Below are 16,879 nucleotides of genomic sequence, written 5' to 3' on the forward strand. Positions count from 1 at the left end.
AAATGTGGAAAACCACCTGGATGGCCATCGACAAAGTCAGAGTCCATCCATGTGGTGAACAAGGGCAAGGATCCTTCACACGCACTGATGTGAGCTGTTTGCCACACTTTATTGTGTAAGTGAGCAGAGGGACACGTGTAACCACGCACACACACACACACAGGCATCCCTAAGAGAAGACAGAGCAGCCCTGGCCTGGGTGCAAGCTGGAGCTGCAGGACAGGACGAGGTGGGGACACATTTTCACTGCGAATTCTTCATACCTTTTGAATTCTGTACCAAGCACATCTATTACCTACTAAAAATCCATAATGTCTCTTTTTGCCTTCTCAGAATTCTGGGTTATTGACTTGTAGCTGGAAAAAGGCTAAGTCTGGGAGAATGAGCTTGTTAAGGGAAACAAAGCAAGAACGCATACATGTGTACCTTTTCTCACCATTTACCAAGCATTAGTTTTCACTATTTTAACTAAATGAGTGAAGTATTGAGCTTGTTTCCATAAGGAAGAGGACTTCATGGGGAAAAAGGTAACACAAATTTACTTTCCAAGGGGTCACCCTTCTCAGACTTGCTTGTGGTTCTTTTAACATCAGTCAGAAGTATTGTAAGTTCATTGGCAAGAAGAGAGAGAAAATGGAGAAAAGAAAAATTATCTTTTCGATTCTAAACTGTCAAGGGTGATGAAACTTAGTCAGTAGTCCTAGCTGAGCAGCCCCAAATCATCTGCTTTTACCCTTGACTTCAACTTTTTAAAATTAAAAACACTATTTCAAAATTTCTTTTATGTACTGCCATCTCAATTTCTACTTTATGAATTTTCTAAGAATTTCACTGCACTTAAAACATCTTATAATAAAGAGGTCATACATTTTAAAACAAGTATATACTTGTTTTAAATAAGGAACATACTGTAACTGCATTATGTAAACCATAAACAGCCAGGCAGCTCCATTAAACCCAATGGTGTTTTATCCTTTATAAATACGATAATGGCATTGCTGTGAAATATTCGAAGTGCTAAGAAACCCAATTATTTCCACCACCTTTTTTGTCTTTTTTATTACCTAGCTGGTTCCATGTGTTTCCGTTTTACAGCTGCTCTTTCACTAGACTGGCCCTTAAAAGTACTTAATAATCCAACTGCTATTTGTTAGGAGGCTGAAGTTGGTGACCATTGAGAAAAGCCTCACATGATCCAAGTTCTAAGCCCGGCTGTCTTTCTGATTTATGCCCCGCCCCCTCCATGGGAGCAGGATGACCATTAAGCATTATTTTAGTTTCTACTTCAAAAGGGCCTTTGGAAGCTGGTCCACCTGCTGCCAGGAAGCACACTGTGTTCTTGGGAAGACAGATTGCTCACATCAGCCCATTTCGGAGAGGCAGGGTGTACACAGGAAATGCTACTTCTCCCTGCTTTTCTAACTCCTAAGCAATTTACAACTTGCTGGGAGGAACCATTCTTTGCCTCTTGAGAAATTCACATAGATCAGGAGCATCTCATTCTTGGGGTGGAGAAATTACCTGGGATAGAGTTACTATGCTTCACGTAGAGATCTGTGCAGGGTGCCTCACCTGGAGATGCAATGCAAGACTGGAAACTTGATTTCTACAAATTCCAGGTTTGTAATAACAGGTTAAGTTATCTTGCCTGCAAAGTGAAAATTCATAACTGGTGGAACACAGATCTGTAACTCCAGCCTCATGCAGCTACAAAGAAGGCTGTGCTCAGTCGCTTGATTGTGTCCGATTTTTGTGAACCCCATGGCCTGCAGCACGTCAGGCTCCCCTCTCCTTCACTATCTCCCAGAGTTTGCTCAAGCTTGTGTCCATTAAGTCCAGTGATGCCATCCAACCATCTCATCCTCTGTCATCCCCTTCTCCTCTTGCCCTCAATCTTTCCTAGCATCAGTCTTTTCCAGTGAGTTGGCTCTTTGCATCAGCTGGCCAAAGTATTGGAGCTTCAGCTTCAGCATCAGGCCTTCCAATGAATATTCAGGATTTACCATATTTACACTATATATGTAGTGTAAGTCAGGACTTCCCTGGTGGTCCAGTGGTTAAGAATCTACCTACCAATGCAAGGGACACTGGTTCGATCCCTGGTCTGGGAAGATCCCACATGCCTGAGAGCAACTAAGCCTGTGTGCCACAACTCCCGAAGCCCGAGTGCCTAGAGCCTGTGCTCCGCAACATTAACAAGAGAAGCAACGAGAAGCCCATGCACCACAACAGAGAGTAGCCCCAGCTCGCTGACACTAGAGAAAGCCACCCGAGTGCGGCAAAAGACCCAGCATAGCCAAAGATAAATAAATAAATAAAAGCACTGTACTTTGCAGCTGATTCAGCATCAGCTCTTACTGGGGTCAAAGCGGGGGGAGGTTATGACCCTGTTCAGGCCGGGAGAGGCTGGTGACGGGCTCTGTGCCTGGGGAAGCGGACCCCAAGCTCAGCCCAGACTGACTCCAAGTATCATGTCAGATTTGAGGAAAGAGAGACTAGAGGGTGGACCAAGTAATTCTGCTGCTTGGCTCTCTGTGAAAAACATAGTTCTATATAAGGAAAATGCAACGAGTGTCATAGCCACAGGTGGTTTCTCCAGGGGGAGAGACTCATCTGCATATCAAGGAAAAGGCAGGTTTTCCAGAATGGGAAGTATATTTTTGAAATGATTCAAAATATCTCTCTCTTATTTTTTTTGGTTTCGTTGTCACCTCCTCCCTATTCCTCAATACTGGCTATAGAATTATTTCCTCTACTCACTATAGTCACACTTGCTTTCTCTCTCCTCCCCAGCAGTGTTTTGGTAATTTGTGTTTCTACTGCTTTCTACTTTTGTCTTGGTAAATGAATGGACATGTGCAAAGGCGTATGGTATTATACAAAGCTCTATGACATACAAACACTATGCAAATTCTTCAGAATTATACTCTTTTTCTGATCTCATTACAATGGAGTCAAGAGACGAGCAAATAGCTTTCATTGTAATGAAATTCTGCTGCATCGAATATGTGTGCCCCCAATGAGATTTAACCAATATCAATATAGATACAAGTAAGTTACTTAAACATGTTTTTGACAGAGATACTAGAATCCTAGAGGATACTAGAAATCAGTGTCTCAGGTCAGTTTTTGACTGTTAACCTGACTTGGTCATCTAGTAAGAGATAGCAACATGGAAGGGGGAGTGGGCATGCTTACATAAAAGATGGGAGCAAGGGCACATCAGTGTCGCGGGGGCATCTAACAGAGAGAAATCAACAGCAGCAACAACAAAAATGACATCTCACCAAAGAAGGGTAATACAAAAGAGGAGCTTTTGATCAGTCATGCCTCATAAATAATAAGCAATTCTATCATCATTTTTGCATGTTCTCATCAAGTAGGTGTTATGGACTGAATATTTCTGTCCTCCCAAAGTTCATATATTGAGGCCCTAAGCCCCTGGTTGATGATATTTGGAGATGGGGGCTTCCCAGGTGGTACAGTTGGAAAAGAATCCGCCTGCCAATGCAGAAGATGTAGGGTTGATCTCTGGATCGGGAAGGGTAAGATCCCCTGGAGAAGAAAACATCAACCCACTTCTGTACTCTTGCCTGGGAACTCCCATGGACAGAGGAGCTTGGAGGGCTACAGTCCATGGGGTTGCAAAAAGTTGGACATGACTGAACGACTGAGCACGAAGAACTGTCTCTGGTTTGGGAAGTAACATACCCCCACGTCCACCCAGTGCTTGTAAAACAGAATCAGTCAATGAATGAATGATCCAGGACTTGTGCTTTTAACCATAGTACAAATAGAGATCGAAGCTTTTGAATTAAATGACAGAGCAATGAATTCTTTTATCTCACTTCCAATGACCAGAGGTTTCCAGAGCTTGTCAACTAAAAATCTTTGTGCTCTGTATTTCTTTCCTCTGATCCAGCTACAATTGGATTGACTCTTTGAAGTTTATAGTGCTGGAAACACAATGATTGCCTTGTAAAATGTTTGGTGAATGGCAAATCTTAGAGCAAAAGGATCCTTTAGTAGGTTTAGCATTTTCTAACTTACTTTCATTGACTCGGAGTTAAATATGGATGTTTTCTCAAGAGCACTCATAAGGGACAACCAATTTTGTTTTCAGGTGATGCTTGGAGGAGGCAAGATTTTGATTTGTGTTTGGAATGTAGACGCTCAGGTGACAGCTTTAAGAAAAATCCCTGTAAGAAAGCAGTGAAAGGAAGTGGATATTGACATACGGCACCTGTTCTCTGAAGCAGAGTTAGGACACTCTGCTGATTCATTACACTTTGATGAAAATACACACATCCTTCGACTGAGTTCATGCTATGACCACAGATGACTGTGGGAAGCTGGACAATCCACTCTCATTTTGTCTCCAAGTGGAATCAGAAAGGGGTTTCTCAGGCAGATTTAACACAGGTTGGAGCCCCTAGCTTCTGCTGCCAAAACTACTTATCAGGGCATCACAACCCCCCCACCCCCTCCTGCCTTCCTGGAGAAGACAAACTAGTGGTGTTGGTGCCAGCCAGCCATGTACTGGCTGTGTGCCCTGGGAGGTTATGCACACTCCGTGCACTGCAGTTTCTCCATAGTTAAAAAGAAAGAAAACACAACGTAACTTCGCTATGGTGAAGAGTGGGAGAAGCAGGTGCTGGCACCCCATAGGACGAGCACCCTCACCTTCGCCCAGGCTTTTTCCCATCCTTAAGTGGTTTATCACACAAGTCACTGTTGTCCCTAAAATCACAGGAGGGGCTTTGCTTCCAGTTACCTATTTTTTTTTTTTCCAGTTTAAGTCTTGACAATAGCTTTGCCTGTGAGTTGAGCTTACATCTCCCCAGAAGACCTGATAATGGTCTTGATAAGCCCCAGAAGACCCTGGGGCCCCCAGCAGCTCTCTGGTTAATTTAAGAGCTCTTCTTACAGTGTGAGAGTGGCCTTGACTGCAGCTTGGCCAGCCCTGGTCCTTCCTCTACATGACCCCTGATTATTCCTTGGAGGAGAGAGCAAAAACAATGGGAACTTTTTGACTGGTGTTATTAAAGCAGTTTCAGAAAAGTAATTTTGCACAATAAGCCCAATTTGTAACTGTGTTCAGTTGCGTCTGACTTTTTGCGGCCCTATGGACTGTAGACTGCCGGACTCCTCCGTCCATGGGATTTCCAAGGCAAGAATACTGGAGTGGGTTGCCATTTCCTACTCCAGGGGATTTTCCTGACCCAGGAATCGAACCCACATCCCTTGCAACTCCTGCATTGGCCACCACTAGTGCCACGTGGGAAGCCCTTAATATGTAATTACACCTATGGAATTCTACCATAATGTTCTGTACTTATTTTTTTTTTTAAAACCAGTCAAGAAGGGAACTAGCAAAACTCTGTTGAAAAACACAGGTATGAGTCTGGGAAGACAGTAAATGAAATATTTTGAGTACTAAAAACTATTTTCCACAACACTCTTGCTATTCAACTTGGTAAAATAATTATTAAGGGACAAACTCTTAAAAAATCACTAAGAAAGATAAGACTTTATTCAATAAATACTACAAAAAGTGACAAAGTATTTGGAGGTCAAAAGATGGACTGTATGCCTATGAATTCTGTTAATTCTCTGTATGCTTTTCCTCAAGATGAAGAATTGTGCATAATCTGACTTCTCATCAAATCTTGTTTTCCTCAACACTTCCCCAAAGTGTGTCAGGGAAATTCTCCAGGACCACATAACATCTGCCTATCCTAGTCCTAGCCTCTTACATTAGGTAGAAATTAAATGAAAACTAGTTATGCTCACCAGTCTGAAAGGCAATTAACCTTGTAGTCTCCAAAATGATGAAGCTATTAATACCATGGTGCTGGGGAAGACTCATGAGAGTCCCATGGACAGCAGGGAGATCAAACCAGTTCATCCTAATGGAAATCAACCCTGAATATTCATTGGAAGGACTGATGCTGAAGCTGAAGCTCCAATTCTCTGGTACCCCTGATGTGAAGAGTCAACTCATTGGAAAAGATCCTGATGCTGAGAAAGACTGAAGACAGGAGAAAGGGACAACAGAAGATGAGATGGTTGGATGGGATCACCAGCTCGGTGGACATGAGTTTGAGAAAGCTCCAGAAGGTGGTGAAGGACAGGGAAGCCTGGCGTGCTGCAGTCCATGGAGTCACAAAGAGCTGGACACGACTGAGCGACTGAACAACAACCTCAGTACTATCGCTGTGCCATTCTTGCAAATTAAGAGCAAACTTTCTCAGTGTTTATAAGTGGTGATATTCTCCATGACCAATACCTGTGCACATTAATTTCTAAAGTATCTAATTTTAAATAACTCAATAAAATCAATACCGAACAGTTTCCAAAATGCAAATAAGACCTGACTCCAGGGAGCACGGCAGCCTCAGACTCTCTGTTTGAATAAGAATCACGTAGTCCCCCTGAGGCTCTGGGCTGCTGCTGCGCAGGGTACAACTTCTGGTTTTTAATGGAGGTTTCTTTTTTTTTTTTCCTCTTAGGGCAATAACATGGGTCTGAAATGAGTTCTGGAGAGAGGCAGAGACAGTAGAGGGAAGGATTTTTTTTTTCCTCCCAGTAAGTGATCTGCTCAAAATGGGAAGGATTTTTCATAGCAAATTCTGTTGCAGAACTCATACTGATTTTTCTCTTAAATTGTTAAAAGTTTTCTCAACATGCTGCCTATTAGAGAATCGCAGACGTGTGATACCAACACAGCTGGTAACTTCTTCAGTCTCCTTCCAGGATGTGATGCTTGTTTTCCTCCTGCCTCGGGTCTTGGTGGGGAAGAGAACGTCAAAGGCCATGGTGGCTGTTGCTTCCAGGGTCTCAGTCTGGTCATGAGGGCCCTGGGTGTTGGTTTGGGACTCTCAGCCTGGATGTGGCGGGGCATCCTTCGGGAACATCCTTGGTCATGTTCCCTCTGGTCTTCACCCTGCTGCGACTTCAACATACACAAGTCAATAGGATACACCATGCAGGTCTAACTGGCTAGGCTGCCAGTGTGTGAGGATTCTGATGAAGCCTGCAGGCCTTGGGGCAACGAGACTCCATGGAGGCCATCAGAGTCTGCATTCATGTCTTCACTGGAGAACTGGGTGGAAATCCTGGCACATTCCTGTGGTCAGGCAGACTCAGTGGATGAATTCAGCCATTTCTAGAAAATTTCCGTTGTGGACTGAATTCACTCTGTGACTTTGATGGAGACACTGACCATCAAAGGGTCAACGTCTGGTGGAGAAATCCAGCCCACCAGTCTGTATTTTGCTGGAACTCTGCAGGACAGGGGACTTGTGCTGATGAAAGGTGCCCCTAGGGTACCACGTGGTGTGAAGGACATCGGCATCTTAAGTGCCTGACTTTTCAGCAACGCCTATCACTGTTCGAGTGTGCTAAGTCACTTCAGTGGTGTCTAACTCTGTGACCCTATGGACTGGAGTCTGCCAGGCTGCTCTGTCCATGGGATTTCCCAGGCAAGAATACTGGAGTGGGTTGCTATTTCTTCCTCCAGGGATCTTCCTGACCCAGGGATTGAACCCTCATCTCTGACATCTCCTGCATTGGCAGGCAGTTTCCTTACCACTAGCGCCACCTGGGAAGCCCCAGTGGCTTGCATTATGTGATATGACAAATGCCTGGCTGTACAGGACACAAGTTCATCATCAGGATGGTTGAAAGGCGCAGTTGTGGCTGAAGAAGCAGGTACTGCACAGGCATTGGACAAGTCCTGTGATGTTTCCCATCAGCGAGCTTCTATGTTCCACTCAATACAGATAGCCAGTGGCTGTCTGCATGATCACGATGGACCTCCTTCAAGGCTTCTCTGTACCAACTCCACTGTTCAATTATAAAACGTGTATCTCAGCATTCTCTGAAAAGCGATCAGAGGTAGTTCCAAAAGTATACTAAAAAGCTGCCTTGAAGCCAGCTTCATAAATACTTTCTCTTTGATGTTTCAGTTTAAAAATTATGGATATAGGTTAATACTAAGATTATGTTATTGACTGGGAATTCCTATTAAAGGGGGCCATCATATCACAATTCAATTTAAAGTGATGTTAAAACAATGACTGAGAACTTTACAAAGTCTCTGGAGGGCTGTCTGAATCATAAAGCAATAAAGCATATATTCAGCATCAAATTTATTGCAATTTTCAGAGTATGGCAGACAGCTGACACATACCTAAGTCTCAATTACTCAATATGTTGGATTACAATAACTGTGAATCAGTGCCTAGTCCCTGCCAGATGCTGGTCATGACGAACAAGCAGGACTTCCTGTACCTTCTCAGCCTCTTGTGGAATAATAAGCATCAGTTTCCAGACATTTAAGCAAATGACAAGGAAAAAGTAAAATATCCTTGTTTGACCTTTGCAGCTGAAAGGACAGTGAGTTCCAAAACTTACATGTGTTTTTTTTTTTTTTTTCCCATCTAACCTTCTGAAGCAAAAGAGAGAATCTCCATTTTTAAGTTTTGCAAATAGCTGACTCTTTGGTACTTTACCAATAGTGAAGAATTTTCTCTTTCAAGATCCAGCAAGTAAGTAGGTTAATGGGCATAAAGGGTTCTGACACTTTTAGTTTTTAGAGGAAGAAACAATCAACATACTGGAAAATGTACGGCGAGGTGGGAAATTGGACAATGCAAATTGGACGCCACAATCCGATCCTATAGCACATCTGGACAACTAGCAAAAACCAACTACAGTCAGGGAATCTTACTAGAAAGTTCTGTCCATTTACAATCCCCACAGTAAGTTCAGTATCTGGAAGAACAAGGCCGGGGTCTGAAGACTCGAACATCATTCTGTCCTTGTTAATGTTGTTCAGTCATTCAGTCGTGTCCTACTCTTTGCAACCCAGTGGACTGCAGCATGCCAGGCTTCTCTGTCCTTCACCATCTCCTGGAGCTTGCTCAAACTCACATGCATTGAATCAGTGATGCCATCCAACCATCTCATCCTCTGTCGCCCCTTTCTCCTCTTGCCCTCAATCTTTCCCAGCATCAGGGTATTTTCCAATGAGTCAGCTCTTCGTATCAGATGGTCAAAATATAGGAGCTTCAGCTTTAACATCTGTCCTTCCAATGAATAGTCAGGGTTGATTTCCTTTAGGATTGACTAATGATGTCTTCCTATTTTCAAATGGTGTAAGGAGATTTTTTTTATCTATTTCCAGCAAGTGTTAGCTCTTTAAAATATACCAGGCTGGGAGAGTTAAGACAATGTGTAATCTAATTATGTGTATTAGTAAAACAACTGCTTGCATAGCTGACATATAAATTTGATAAGGCAACAAATCTTCTACAGAGAAAGGGGCAAGAGACTTAGTTCCAGAAATGTGACAAAATGCACAGAGTGTCCCCTGCAGGACTGGCACAAGGCCAGGTCCAGAGGACACAAAACCAAGCAGAGCCCAGCGCCATGAGTTCACGGTCTCATGGACACATAAACAGTCAGGAAGATGCATTCGGCATTATTCACGAAGCGACTGCAAAAGGGCTCAGGTCATGCAGTGCGTGCATGCTAAGTTGTTTCAGTCATGTCCAACTCTTTGTGACCCCATGAACTGTCGCCCACCAGGCTCCTGTCCATGGGATTCTCCAGGCAAGAATACTGGAGTGGGTTGCCTTGCCCTCCTCCAGGGGATCTTCCCAACTCAAGGATTGAACCTGCATCTCTTACGTCTCCTGCGTTGGCAGCTGGGTTCTTTACTACTACCATCCCCTGGGAAGCCCCAGGTCATGCAGGGGCAAAGTCTGACTGGCCAGGTCAGCTAAGCTCTGTCCTCCGCACACAGGTCTCTTGCTTGCTGATGCTCTGATGGATGCGGGGCCCCTGTCACTTCCTCAGAGACACCCTCCTGTGCCTCCCAGCACCCTCTCCGCTGGCTGCTGTCAGTGGCTCTGTCCTCTGTCCTCTGTCCTCGTCCACCTCGCCCTCCCCAGACCTGGAATAACACCGGAATAATAATGAGTAGGAAGAATGTGTTGAAAGACCACAGGAACAGAGGCAGGACTGGATTCAGGAGAAATGGTTCCGAGGAAGGGCCGCTAGGGTCCTGCAGGGTTAGGGGTGTGGCACCGGGCAGGGGGCGTGGCTACCTTCCCCTCCCGCAGCGGGGCCTTCATCTGTTCACTTCTGGGTTACCGCGACGCCCCTGGAAGGCACTAGAATACAGTCTAAAAGCTGACTGCTTTTTTTTCCCATTTATTTTTATTAGTTGGAGGCTAATTACTTCACAATATTGTAGTGGTTTTTGTCATACATTGACATGAATCAGCCATGGATTTACATGTATTCCCCATCCCGATCCCCCCTCCCACCTCCCTCTCTACCCGATCCCTCTGGGTCTTCCCAGTGCACCAGGCCTGAGCACTTGTCTCATGCATCCAACCTGGGCTGGTGATCTGTTTCACCCTAGATAATATACATGTTTTGATGCTGTTCTCTCTGCTTTTGAAGCTCTTTCCTAGGACGTACACCTTCTGCCTCAGGGTTCGAGAGACACTGTGGCCGTGTACTTCCCCGCTGCTTGTTACTGCGGAAGCGCCTGTACGGACCTGCACACCTGGCCTGCTTATCACCCAGGACACACGACGGGGACCACTTCACCTCCTGCGCTTCCCCAAGGAATTCTCTGGATGTGTTCAGAGAGGTTCTACCTTTGGTCGCGTGGAGACCTCAAATAAAACTTCTAACACTTTGGCATTCATTCCAAGACTAACTTCTCTTGATTACTGACATCTGGTATTATGTTCTTTTCATCCACACTGGATGCCTTTAAGTCTCTGGGCTTACAAGGAGCTGAGTGCTGGGTACAGGTGCCATGGCCGTCAAGACCACGTTTGGAAAGCAGGTATACTTGACAGTAAAGTTTCTTCCATGGTGTGTGTGTGTTTTTAATCTTCTGTGTCCCTGGCTCTGTGCGGTACAAGTTCTGTTCTCCCTTTCTGCTCCCTCCTGTTTCATCTTCTTTCCTGTTATAGCTTCATTTTTCCTTCAACTTGTTTTGTGTGTGTGTGTGTGTGTGTGTGTGTGTGTGTTCTGCAGGATTTGGGGAGAGCTGATTTAGAAAGATTTTTCAGGAAATGTTCTCATTTTAAGGCTAAACAGTGAAACAACACTCAAACAAGGATTCCTTTGAAACTTACTACTCAACCCCTGTATTCACAGAGAGTTTCCCAGGTGGCTCAGTGGTAAAGAATCCGCCTGCAATGCAGGAGACTCAGGTTGCAGCCCTGGGTTGGGAAGATCCCTGGAGGAAGGTAATGGCAACCCATTCCAGTATTCTTGACTGGAGAATCCCATGGACAGAGGGGCCTGATGGGGTACAGTCCATGGCATCGCCAAAAGTCAGACACGACTTAGTGACTAAACAAAAGCAACGATGTTCACAGAAGTGAAAAAAAAATTCTGATGTAAACATCATGAAGAAATAAACAGCGGCTACCTCCACAGTTTAGTCAAATACAGCCCATCATGTGACAGACGCCTGATGCCACAGAAAGAGTGACTCGACCCAGATTCTCCGTCCCTCAGGGAAGGGTCTCCCACAAAACTTCAGGGCACTTGTGTGAAACACAGATGACGGGACTATTCTTCTCTCCACATGCAGCAGCTTCTTTTTTAAACATACGAATATCACCTGTGAATGGGACTGCTTCCCCAGGTGGGCAGGAGGCACTGTGTCTGAATGTGCATTACCAGCGGGGCTGAGGAGACCTCGGGTCTCGGGACAGCAGTGGTTCCCTCTGGTTTGTCATAAAGCGAGGCTTCGGGCAGACATGTCCATATTTCTTTCAAATGAAAAGGATTTGGGCTGTAACATTCATTAATGGTAAGACAGTGATTCTGTCATCTCCAAGGAGAAATTTCTGGCCAAGCAGAAAGCATTCTTCACAAGAAAGGAAAGACTGTCATTGAACAGAATAAGAATGTCAAGAGATGCTGAAATGGCTTTTCACTTCAGACTTCAATGCCAATCTGTCCAACAGAAAGTAAAGTCCCCAAAGTTTCTGCAGAAGTTTGCTTTTATGTTGAAAGGGGACCTGAGCAAATGGTCAGAGAAGCAGCAAAAGTCACACAGTGTCTAGGACACGCCCACCACTGGGAGGTGGGTGAAGAGGTTAAATCTAAGGTGCTGTGAATCCACTCTGATGAACTTACAAAGACATGTTTGAATACTGGTTATACCTTCAACAATACAGTGCTTTATTTCTTTAAGTTAATTTTTATTGGAGTGTAGTTGCTTTATAATGCTGTGTTAGTTTCTGTTTACAGCAAAATGAACCAGCCATACATATACACATATCCCCTCCCCTTTGGACTTCCTTCCCATTTAGGTCCCCACAGAGCACTGAGCAGAGTTCCCTGTGCTATGCAGGAGGTTCTCATTGCTGTTGTTCAGTCTCTAAGTCGTATCTCTAACTCTTTGCCACCCCAAAGATTGCAACACACCAGACTTCCTTGTCCTTCGCTATCTCCCGGAGTTTGCTCAAACTCATGCCCAATGAGTTGGTGATGCCATCCAACCATCTAGTCCTCTGCCACCCCATTCTCCTCTTGCCTTCAGTCTTTCCCAGCATCAGGGTCTTTTCCAATGAGTCAGCTCTTTGCATCAGGTGGTCAAAGTATTGGAACTTTAGCTTCAGCATCAGTCCTTCCAATGAATAGTCAGGGATGATTTCCTTTAGGATTGACTGGCTTGATCTCCTTGCTATCCAAGGGACTCTTTAAGAGTCTTCTCCAGCACCACAATTCAAAAGCATCAATTCTTTGGCACTCAGCCTTTTTTATAGTCCAGCTCTCACATCCATACATGATAGGGAATTCTAATAACTTCATCTTCCTCCCAGTATGGACATCTTCCTTCTCAGAGGCTATGAACACATGAGAACTGTGTGGGCGTCTCTGGGGAGTGGACACCCCCAAAGCAAAGCATTTGTCTCCTTTATTCATTGCTTGGCCCAGGGTGTTGCCAGGCCTGCTTTCCTCGTCTCTAATTCCAGTGCTAATGAGAAATATCTCCAGGCCACAGAGAGAAGAATCTTCACCTCTCAAATATTCCAGGATCAAAGAGAGACAACCCATGCCTCTCCATCAGGTGGAGGGTGTGAGATGCTGTTTTGCCTCCATGATAAGTACTGAGGGCTTGGAAAGAAACTGCCCTAATACACAGCCTGCTTGGAGAGAAAGTGCCTATTTTATGAGAACAAGTTTACTAAACTTGGTGTTTACACGTCATAAAGAGAGCCAGTGAAGAAGAGCTCAGTCCTAGGACAAGAAGAGCTTGTCCTAAAGGGCAGAGCAGAATGGTAAGACAGGACAGAAGGTATGAGATCCTGGAGCAATTGAGAGAATGAGGTAGTGTAATTTCTTTTCTTAAAAGACCTTCAGCCAAACATGGTTCTGAGTTTCTCTATCCAGACATCACCGCTATTCTGACATTCCATTATTGCAGAGAGCAGACTTCAAATAGGAATGCCAAGCACCTCATGCCTAAATAGAGAGAGAATCAGAATTTGACATCTTGAATGCATGTAAGTGATTCTTAGCTAGATCACTGGATAGTCACTATGTTAGATGATTTCTGAACTGAAATTCTTCAGGCCTAGAAATCCCCACTGCCAAGTAGAATGTGTGTTGCTGCCAGCCCTGGTATACTTGGGCTGCTTTTGTTTTGATCTATTACATAAGTTGGGAGATACAAGAAGACTTAATCTCTTTATGAATTAAAGGGGGCTATTATCTTACATAAGTAAGAATAAAAAATACTTCAGCACCATATGAAAATATACCTGAAATGCATTTAGGGTGCCAATTGGGTATCTGGTTGAGTCAATCCGAGTGCACTGCATCTCTTCTTGTTGCCATGGCTACTGTTGCCTTGTGGGGGTACATCGCATATCATTTATGTCATAGACAATATTTATTAGCAAAGACAACAGTTTTTCTACTATTTACATGGTTCTCCATCATTCACTGTTTTCTTGTTTTCCTTTATTAATTTTAGATGATGCCATTTCCTTCAAATTTTGGCTGCCAGACCTTTAATGGTTTTGATGTGTAAAAAATCAGATTATAAAACAGTGATAAAGTAAATAATATAATAATACATAGTTAAGGAAACGAGAAACTAAACTAAAAAAAAGAAAAGATTTCTGAGTTATTCTACATGTAGCTACTCTGATGACTTTTTATTTCTTTTATTTGCCTTTAGAAAGATAAGGCTTTAAAAAAATTTCCCCCATTGGCAGTGGATTTTTATTAACATACTTTGCCTAGTTTTTAGTCTGTAACTCTGGAAAGACACTTAAAAAAAAAAAACATTTCTTAGCAGTAGCATGAAATAATAGCACTTTCCTTAATATGCTGGCTATCACAGTGATGGTGATAATAACATATTCATCCAGTACTTCCCAAGTCATAAAGCAGATTCATGTTTGCTTTCTGTCTCAGGAACTGTGGTTACCGTTTTCCATTAACGTGATAGAGAGTAGGCTGGGCAACCTGTCCAAGGTCACTTGCTGCTGAAGGACAGAGAGAGCGAGCACAGCTCTTCCTGGACACTCCAAATCTCTTGCCCTGCAGCGGGCTGTCCTTCTGACTGTGGCTTAGGGGAGGGTCCTGGCAGAAGGGTGGTGGGACATGATTTCAAATCCAGACACACATGCTGCCTGAAGGGCTAAGCCATTGAGACTGTGAGCCTTTGCTTCCTGGCCTGTCAGGTGGAGAGGATCTCCCTACTCAAAGCGGTAGTTGGGTGGATCAAAAGAGAGAATTTACATAAAAAGGCATTAAAAATAAAGCACTATAGACATAGAAAACAAATGTGTGGATTCCAAGGGAAAAAGGGGATGGGTGGGATGAATTGGAAGATTGGGACTGACATATATACACTACTGTGTATAATAATGAGATCAAACCAGTCAATCTTAAAGGAAATCAACACAGAATATTCATTGGAAGGACTGATGCTGAAGCTGCGGCTCCAATACTTTGGCCAATACCTGATGCAAAGATCTGACTCACTGGAAAAGACCCTGATGCTGGGAAAGACTGAACAACAAAATCATCTGGCCTGGGAGGATGGGTGGAGGATCTAAGAATCGAGGACTTGCGTGTTAGCCCAGGAGGAGGAGAGCTGTTCCGAGTTGGAACATGAAGCTGTAATTCTCATCCAGAATAGAGATCCACTTCTCCACTGCTCACTGGGTTGTCCACTCTGCCCAAACCCTGGACAGTGAGCACATAGAGGGCCCTCAGCTTAGCGACTTGTGTCTGATTGCATCCCGGGACACCATGCCTGCAGGCTGAGTGACTTGGACAGGTGATGTGCTCAGTTGCTCAGTCGTGCCTAACTCTTTGCAACCCCATGGAGTGTAGCTCACCAGGCTCCTCTGTCCATGGAATTCTCTAGGCACGAATACTGGAGTGGGTAGCCATTCCCTTCTCCAGGGAATCTTCCCACCCCAGCATTCAAACCTGTGCCTCTTGCATCTCCGGCATTGGCATGTGGATTGTTTACCAGTGTGCCACCTGGGAAGCCCCCAGGCTGGGTGACTTGGACAGGTGAAGCTGCATCCTGGCACAACCAGATGCGGCAGAGGAGGTGTCAGCAGCAGATTCCAGTCCCAGAGGGTTATTTCTGGAGTTCTCTGAGGAAGCTCACGGCGTGGCTGCCCACACCGCACCAGACGTGGTGCTGTGGAATTGAGTTTCCAGAACTGTCAGCCCCTCAAGCCTCAAAACTAAAAATAAGTATCTCCTTATTAAAGCAGATTTATTTTTACTAGACTTTTCCACCCGTGCACTATAACTTTCTCCACATTTGAATATTCAAAATATTTTGTCCATAAGGCTTACAATTCCTTAAAATCCATAAACTATAAACTATGACTTGATTTCAGCAAGAAAACTGGCTTCTCATTTTCACGTGTTTCTGGAACTCAACAGGAAAAGAGTTTGCTCTGAAAAGAAAGACGAAGGGAATTTTATGAAAGATAATATAGAATATACTAAAAATCAACTAAGAAAAAAAGAAGAAAAGCTCACGATATCCTTGGAAGGAGTCTAGAGGCGTCCAGACCCCATGCTTAGATCCAAAGCAGATCCTCCTGCTCTGAGCCTTACTGGCCCCACCAAGACGGCTTCTGGCGGGCCTGCAAGTGTAGGTGTCTCGGAGCATCTGGCAGGGAAAAGAACTAATTACTGGAATCTCAGCACCTCCAAATCTCCAGCTCAACCCTCTGAATCTCAGCCCCTCTCTGACTCTGGGATACAGGGCTGCTACTTGTTATTTTAAGCAAAGTAAGGCACCAGTGGTAAAGAACCTGTCTGCCAATGTAGGCGACGTAAGAGACACAGGTTTGATCCCTGGGTCTGGAAGATCCCCTGGAGGAGGGCATGGCAACCCACTCCAGTATTCTTGCCTGGAAAATCTCATGATCAGAGGAGCCTGGCGGGCGACAGACCATAGGGTCGCAAAGAGTCGGACGTGACTGAAGGGACTTAGCATGCACGCACAAAGCTAATAACTCTCCTTTTTAATGAGAAACGTGAGTTCCATTTCATTCCATCTTCTAAGTTCTTATCATTAACATTTTGACTCACACCTGCAGAAAGCAGCAGAGAGCCGGCAGGAGGGTTTGACAGTTATAGGACTTGCTTATCATAAGAACCAGGACTCCGTTCGTGTTGTCTTACAGCACTGTTGATGCAAGATGGCTGCTGAAATTGTTCTGCACTAACACTGAGAATATTCATTATGTCCTCTTACTAGGTCACCAGTTTCCTTTTACTTAGAACACCCTGCTTGAGTTGACTGTGATTACCACACTCCGACTGAGGGCCAAAGAACTGATGC

At 44.4% G+C, this 16,879-nt stretch overlaps 1 long non-coding RNA gene across 2 annotated transcripts in view; it reads left to right on the forward strand.

Annotated features, from left to right (window-relative positions):
* LOC122684922 overlaps positions 1-10,699 on the forward strand; it is a 32,327-nt gene extending 21,628 nt beyond the window's left edge. For both annotated transcript variants that reach the window (XR_006338195.1, XR_006338196.1), the window contains one exon: positions 10,477-10,699. This is a non-coding gene — a long non-coding RNA (uncharacterized LOC122684922). The remainder of the gene's footprint in view (positions 1-10,476) is intronic.
* The last annotated feature ends 6,180 nt before the right edge of the window (positions 10,700-16,879 follow it).

This window comes from Cervus elaphus, chromosome 27, assembly GCF_910594005.1.
Source record: "Cervus elaphus chromosome 27, mCerEla1.1, whole genome shotgun sequence".
In the NCBI taxonomy this organism is placed as follows: domain Eukaryota; kingdom Metazoa; phylum Chordata; class Mammalia; order Artiodactyla; family Cervidae; genus Cervus; species Cervus elaphus.